At 37.0% G+C, this 7,505-nt stretch overlaps 1 pseudogene; it reads left to right on the top strand.

Moving 5' to 3' along the window:
* The first annotated feature begins 2,837 nt into the window (after positions 1 to 2,837).
* LOC118854623 lies at positions 2,838 to 4,134 on the top strand (annotated as a pseudogene).
* The last annotated feature ends 3,371 nt before the right edge of the window (positions 4,135 to 7,505 follow it).

Here is a 7,505-nt window from a genome sequence, read left to right as displayed (position 1 = left end):
AAAACACAGGAATTTAGTTCTTGTTGAGTTGGATCTTCCTTCTGTCTAATTATATCAATACAAGTTGATACATTCCTATAAAGAAAGGTTCCTACCAATTTAAAAATACTAAATCCCCTCCTTAAATTAGTGTGAACTCTGAGCTATCTCACATGGACTACACTTGTATTTTCAGATCTTGACTGGGGTAAGTCCAAAGCAAAACCTTTGCTTCTCACCCTTTTGCTGACGAGTAACAAGAATCCTGTGCTCTTATATCAGATTGTTTGCTATCTTGGGAAGGGAGAAAAATTTGGAACTCAAAATTTTACAGAACTGAATGTTGAAAACTATCTTTACATGTATTGGGGAAAAAAATAAAATACTATTAAGAAAAAAAAAAGAATCCTGTGTTCTCACTTCCCCAATGATAATTCCTGTAAATCCAGATTCTGAGGACTTTCTAAAGTTGCAGCTGGTTGGTCCATCTCCCCAATCTTATTCTATGAGAAGGAAACAGAAACCTCACCTCTCATTCCCCTGACACAGGTGTGGAGGAGTTTCTTTAAAGTCCTAGCCCAGTTATTCCTGGTAAGATGGTGGTACTTCTGCTAACACTTCAAAAGCTCACTTGTCACATGACATTTCCGGAACAACTTGTCCATCCAGTGCTCACCTAGGTTATTTACCTTTCCCCAGTCTGGCATAGGGTGCGACCTCACCACCACCATGACATTTTAGTTCCCACCTTTGCACAGGCTTCCCCTCCTCATACTACTCTTTGAAGGGCTCTTTGAACCACTTGTTCCCTTCAAGGCTCACTTCAAACAGTACCTCCTTCAGCAAGCCTCTCCTCATTACTCTATTTGCTAGTGCCACCCCCACTCCACTCCATTAATGTTCACTCATTCTGTGTATATTCAGTATTTCCTTCTCTTTGACTAAGTTGCAGCCTAAAGTTGAATATAAACTCCTTGCGAGCAGAACTATCTCACTTTTACAATGTATATGTTCAGGGGCCCATCATAGTACCTTGGCACTTCATAAATGATGGTTGGTTGATTATTTTTGGACAAAAAAATAATCATTGAAAAGTTCATATGAGTTCAAAGAATTGTGATGGAAGAACCAATCTGAAGACAACTTTTAATATGCAAGACCAATTCAAATAGTCTGCCACATTCCAGGTGCCAGGAATACAAAGACAAAAACATATCAATTCCTGTAATATATGATGGGAGTAGCAATGTTAGGGACAATTGAGTTATAAGTTGATGGGGATAGCAATATTGGCAACAATTGTGTTGTTAGCAACAATTGTTAGAAAACGAGGAACCCCTCTTGCCCAAGATAAAGATGTTTAACCAGTGAATACCCAGACAGGATGTTGTGCAGGAATAGCAAAGACTGTCCTTTAGGTGAACTTAGATCATTATCAAACATTAATGCCCCCTCTCCAATGGGTTTTTCTGTATGCATTATGAGTAGCAGCATGCACAGTTCTACTTTGCCTTTGTGTATGTTTTTGTAACCATGAGATCGTGGCTTGAACCAGACTCAGGACATTTGATGGTACTTTCTGCTCTATAAAAACCCTTGCCTTGCTAGCTTCTGGTTCCTTCTTGGAGCCCAGCCTGCTTTCTGAGAGGCATAACTCTCAATAAGTGCCTTTGATTGGATTGGAGATGGTCTGAGTCTGTGAACTCTTTTGAGATAACCCTACAACACATCTTAAACTTCAAAATATGGACAGATATAAGTAAATCAAATAAATTCAAAGTAATTAGATGGAGGAGTAACAGCTCTAAAGAATATCCCAAAGTCAAAGCTGTATCATCAAGCTAAGTACTAAAATTATTGAGTCTATTATATCTGTGAATAATAATAATAATAATAGTATTTCTATAGCACTTTAAGGTTTACAAAACACTTTACAAATATTTTCTCATTTTACTCCCACAATTCCCTTGGGAGTTGAATGCTATTATTAACTATTACTATCTCAGTACTATCACTATGGAGGGGTTTTACTTTAATAGCAGACCTATTCAGATTGATAATTAAGTTGAACAAAAAGGCTTGAGAAGAGAAGGGAGGGAAGACATGCAACAAGTTTTTCTAATGAAGGTTTCATTTCCAAGATATATAAGGAACTGATTCAAATTTATAAGAATAAGAGTGATTTCCCTATTGACAAACAACCATAAGTTATGAACAGGTAGCTTTTAGAGGAAGAAATATAAATCATATGAAAAAATATTACAAGTTACTAACAACTGGAGAAATTAAAATTAAAGGAACCCTAAGGTTCTGCCTACACACATCAGATTGGTGAAAATGGGAAATGCTAGAATGACTACAAGAAAATGGGCACATTAAAGCACTGCTTAGCAGAGCTACAAATTAATCCAGCCATGTTAAAAAGCAATTCATAATTAGGCCACAAACATTACTAAATTGTACATGACTTTTCACCCAGGAAATCACTACTCTGCTCAAAAATAAGATTAAAAAAAAAGAAGAAAAGGACTTATATGTACAAAGATATTTACAGCAACTCTTTTTTTGTAGTAGCAAAGAACTGTAAAATGTAAGGTTTCCATTAATTGGAGAATGGCCGAAAAAATTATGGTATTTTAATGTAACAGAATCCTATTATGCCATGAGAAATAATGAAAGGAATGGCTTCAAAGAAACCTGGGAAGATTTGTGTGAACTGATCTTGAGCAAAATGAGCAGAACCAGGAAAATAATTTATGTAATAACTACAACTTCAGTAACAATAACATAAAGACAGACAATTCAGAAAGATTTAAGATCGCTGCTCAAAACAATGACAAACCACAATAACAGGAGGCATGACAAAACACGCTACCTCCCCCCTGCCCCGGAAAAGAGATGCACTCAAGACACAGAGTGAGACACACATTTGGGATATGACCAATGATCGAATTAGTTTTGCTTGATCATGCTTATTTGTTCCAAAAGCTTCGTTTTTCTTTTTCTTCAGTTGGGGGAAAGACAGAAGGAAGAGAAAATTAGTGCTTATTAATTTTTTTAAAGTTACATAAAAAACAAAAGAGGGAGCACATAGAAATAGAATAGGATTTGGGGTGTCATGAATAAACAAGGGGGAAAGTAGAGGAATTAAGAAGGGAAGGAAGATCTTCAGTGACAAAGGGAATTCCAGCCTCAAACAAGAGAGAACTCAGATTTTTATAAAATTTATTGTAATAACAGTATAAAATATAGAAACTGTTTGGTGTTATCAGTGTATATATAGTTAAATTTTCAAAAATTGTATTCACTGCTGAGAAATCAAACAACCTAACAGAATTCGTTAGAAGATAAATCACATTTAAGAATTATAATCTTGATTGTAAGGACGTCAGATTCCCCTACAAAAAGAAAAACAGTTATTGGATGGGTTGCAAAACAGAATTTTATGCTGTCCATAGAAAACTCTCCCAAAATAGAAAAATGCTTACAGAGTAAGATGAAAGGATGAACTAAAATTCAAGTGGCTGAAGAAAATCTAAAATAGTAATGCTTTACATCTGACAATGATGAATGCAAATTACAAAGCGTTAAGGGAAATAAACAAGAAAATTGTATTAACATTTAATGGTATCAATACCTAGACGCTGCAGTCTTCCTCAGTCATCTTTCGAAACTGGTTGGCTTCTTGAGCTCATCGTCGTCCTCCGCAGGGAGCTCGCTTATGAGCGCTCGGCGGAGGGATCCCAGTGGCCTGGACATCAGAGAAGCCCGCTGGGAGCACAGCGCTGTCCTTCGATTAACGTCCCCAAAATGCGCAGAGCTTTCTGCAAAAAGTGTGGCAAACTCCAGCCTCACAAAGTGACGCAGTACAAGAAAGGCAAGGATTCCCTATACGCGCAGGAGAAAAGGTGATAGGATTGGAAGCAGAGTGGCTATGGGGGCCATATAAAACCAAATTTCCCGAAAAAGGCAAAGACTAGAGAAAAGATTGTACTCAGGCTTGAGTATGTGGAACCCACCTGCAAGTCTAAGATGATGCTTGCCATTAAGATGTGTAAGCATTTTGAACTGGGAGGAGATAAGAGAAAGGGCCAAGTGATCCAGTTCTGAGTTTCATTGTTTTCATCTTAATAGGAAAAAACCATTCCATTCCATTCCTTGGTTTTGTGTTTTCTGTCTTGGAAAGAAAGAGGCTTGAGTAAAACCAAGTCTCATACAATGTGAAGTTTTTCCCATGTCAGAAAAGTTCTTGAGAATGTGACTGAGTGTTGTAACTTTAATCATCTACTTAATGAGATTTCTGTGTCATGGAGAGAAACTCCGGCTGGACATTTCTGGGGATCCTGGGGGCCTGGGTTATTAGTACTAAGGCTAAAATAGTTACTGACAGCTTGGATTTCCAGGCAAACTGGGAGTGGGGAATTTAGGGATACAAAGTAATAAAGACAGGCATAACTAGCCCCTATTTTACAGGCTTCCAGCAAATCAAAAGTAATTAATTCATCACCTTCAGGGATTGCCCTGTTTTCAAAATATTAATGAAGTAATTTCCCATATCTGTTTGGGTTGTTAGGGTTCTTTGTGGAGAACTAATTAATAACGATTGAATGGCCTGATTATTAAAGGGATGGCTTATTAATTGAAAACTCATTTGTACCTTGTTTTGAGAGTATTAATCAAGTGACTTCCCATATCTAAACGGATGACCTGTTAATTGAAAACTGATATTAATTATGCTTATGGGTGGATGAAAATGACAGCTGGTCAAGACTTGGAACAGAAAAGAATGGATGTCATTGTTTATTTTACATTTTTTTTTGTAGTACATAAACTCTTATTAGGCTTTAAGCCCTCTGGAGGGCAGAATGTTTGTCTCTGTCAAACTAAGGTGTTTAATAAATTTTAAGTCTTCCTAAAAAAAGGGTATCAATACCTATAAGAAAGGATCAGTATTTAATATCTCCATGTCTAATGGCATCATAACAATTTTTCGAAACCTAATTTGACAAAAACTGGTAATAATCGGACTTACCATTAGATGGTAATGTGAAAAGAGAAACCCAGTTCTCCCACAGAAACCAAAACAAATATCTAAAAAGAACCACTGAATGACCAAGGATAAAGATAATACATTTATTAAACACCTATTATATGCCACCACTTTACTACTAGAGATACAAATAAAAGCAAAAGACAGTCCCTGCTCTCAAGGAACTCGCAGTCTAATGGTGAAAACAACATGTAAACAACTATGTACAAACAAGAAATATGCAGGATGAATTACAGATGATCAGCAGAAAAAAGTGCTAGAATTAATGGGGATTGGAAAAGGCTTCCTGTAGAAGCTGGAATCTTAGCTAGGACTTGAAGGAAACAGGGGAAGCCAAGAGGTGAGATAAGGAGGGAAAGCTTTTCAGGGATGGTGGGCCAGCCAGTGAAAATGCTCTGAGTCAGGAGATGGAGTGTCTTTTTCAAGGAGGCCAATGTCACTACATCAAAAAGTCTGGGCGGCAAGTAGGGAGAGGGTAAGATGTAAAAAACTAGAAAGCTAGGAGAGGGCAGGTTGTGAAGTATTTGAACCTGGAGGTAATAGAGAGTCATCATTTATTGAAAAGAGGCAAGAGAGGAGAGGATTCTGGAAAGATGGCAGAGTAGGTTAGAAAATACCAAGCTCTCCAGATTTCCTCCACAAATACAACAAAATAGCACCTCAGGGTGAACCCAGAGCAGTAAAAATAAACAAGAGTTGGGGCAGAACAGTGGTCCTCCTGGGACAACCAGAGAAGGAACAAGGTTTGGTCCCTGTGAAGAGTAAATGCTTCTAGGATAGTACAGCAGAAACAACAAGCATTGAACCAAGACAAGATGGAGCCCTGGGCAAGAAGGAACCAGCCTATCCCTGGTGAGTGCAAAAACAGAGGAGCAAGGTTGTTGCTGGCTGTAGGCACTTATGGGAGGGCTGAGTTCATGGTTTTTGTTCCAGGACAGAGAAGAGAACTGTAGGAGGATCTGAGGCCAGAGACACAATCCACCATACCCCAGGACTAGAAGTGATTACAATAAATAAGCTACTATAAATTTTTAAAAATGAGCAGCCAAAAGAGAAAGAACCCAACCATAGAAAGTTACCATGGAAATAGAAAAGCCCAAGTTCATCTTCAGGAGAGGAGATTAAAGCAAAATAAAAAAGCCTTTCCTACCCCAAAGAGTAATGTCAAGTAGTCACCTGCTTAAAAGAATTCATAGAAGAACTGTTAAAAAAAAACTTTAAAAATCAAATGAGATAGATTGAGGAAAAAAATTTTAAAAAATAAGAACAATTCAAGAAAAGCAAGAAGATTATTAAAAGAAAGTCAACCAGCAACTCCTTAAAAATTAGAATTGGGCAAGAGGAAGCCAGTGAAGTTATAAGAGACCAAGAAATAACAAAAATAAAAAGAATTTTAAAAAGATGAGAAGGTAAAACATCTCATAAGAAAAACAACTGAACTAGAGAACAGATGAAGAAGAGAAAACATAAAAATAACTGGACTACCTGAAAACTACAATCAAAAAAAAAAAAGAATCTTGATACAATAATACAAGAAATAATTAAAGAAAATTGTCCGGAAGTGTTAGAACAAGAGGAGAAAGTAGAAATAGAAGAAAATCCACCAATCACCTGAAAGAGATCCTATAAGAAAAACCTACATGAATATGATAGCTAGATTCCAAAACCCACAGCTCAAGGAGAAAATATTATTAACAACAAGAAAAAAAAACAATTCAAATATGGTGGAGCCACAATTATAATCACACAAGACCAATTCAAATATGGTGGAGCCACAATTATAATCACACGAGACCAAGCAAAAGAACTGGGGTTGTGGCGGAAAACATCATACCCAGAAAAGTTAAGCATAATCCTGAATGATAAAAAAAATGAACATTCAATGAATTGCCATACTTTTAGTATTTAGTTGCAAAAACAACCTGAAATCAATAGAAAATTTGACATGTAAGATTCAAGAGAAATATAAAGTAAACATCAAAGACTAATTACAAGGGACTCAATAAAGACAGACTGTTTCGAGGAAATGTAAATTGTATATCTAAGATTGTTATTAGTACTTGGGTAATTTGAAAGAAAGTTTGGAGTAGATCTGAATATGATGTGACAGTAAAAAGTAAAACAATTTAGGAAAAGGCAAAAAGAGTAATCATACAAATGAGGTGCAAGAGGAAGAACTGACACAGAGGAATTAGATGGGGGAGGAGGACTGGTATTTCTGGAACCCTACTCCCATCAAGAATGGGTTAAAGAGGGAACAATACATATATATATATATATGGAGAGAGAGAGAGAGAGAGAGAGAGAGAGAGAGAGAGAGAGAGAGAGAAAAGAGCATAAAACTCTTCTAAATTCAGAAAGAAATAAAAGGCTAAGTGTGGGGTGGGGAGACAATGAGGGAAGGATCTGTGGTATAAGGGGAGAGGGATGGGGGGGGCAAGGATAAGGGAGGGATCCTGGGGAGAGATGGAGTTTA

This window comes from Trichosurus vulpecula, chromosome 6 (assembly GCF_011100635.1).
Source record: "Trichosurus vulpecula isolate mTriVul1 chromosome 6, mTriVul1.pri, whole genome shotgun sequence".
NCBI classification, from domain to species: Eukaryota; Metazoa; Chordata; class Mammalia; order Diprotodontia; family Phalangeridae; genus Trichosurus; species Trichosurus vulpecula.
The sequence above is the reverse complement of the archived record's forward strand: the minus strand, read 5'-3'. Positions and strand labels throughout refer to the sequence as shown.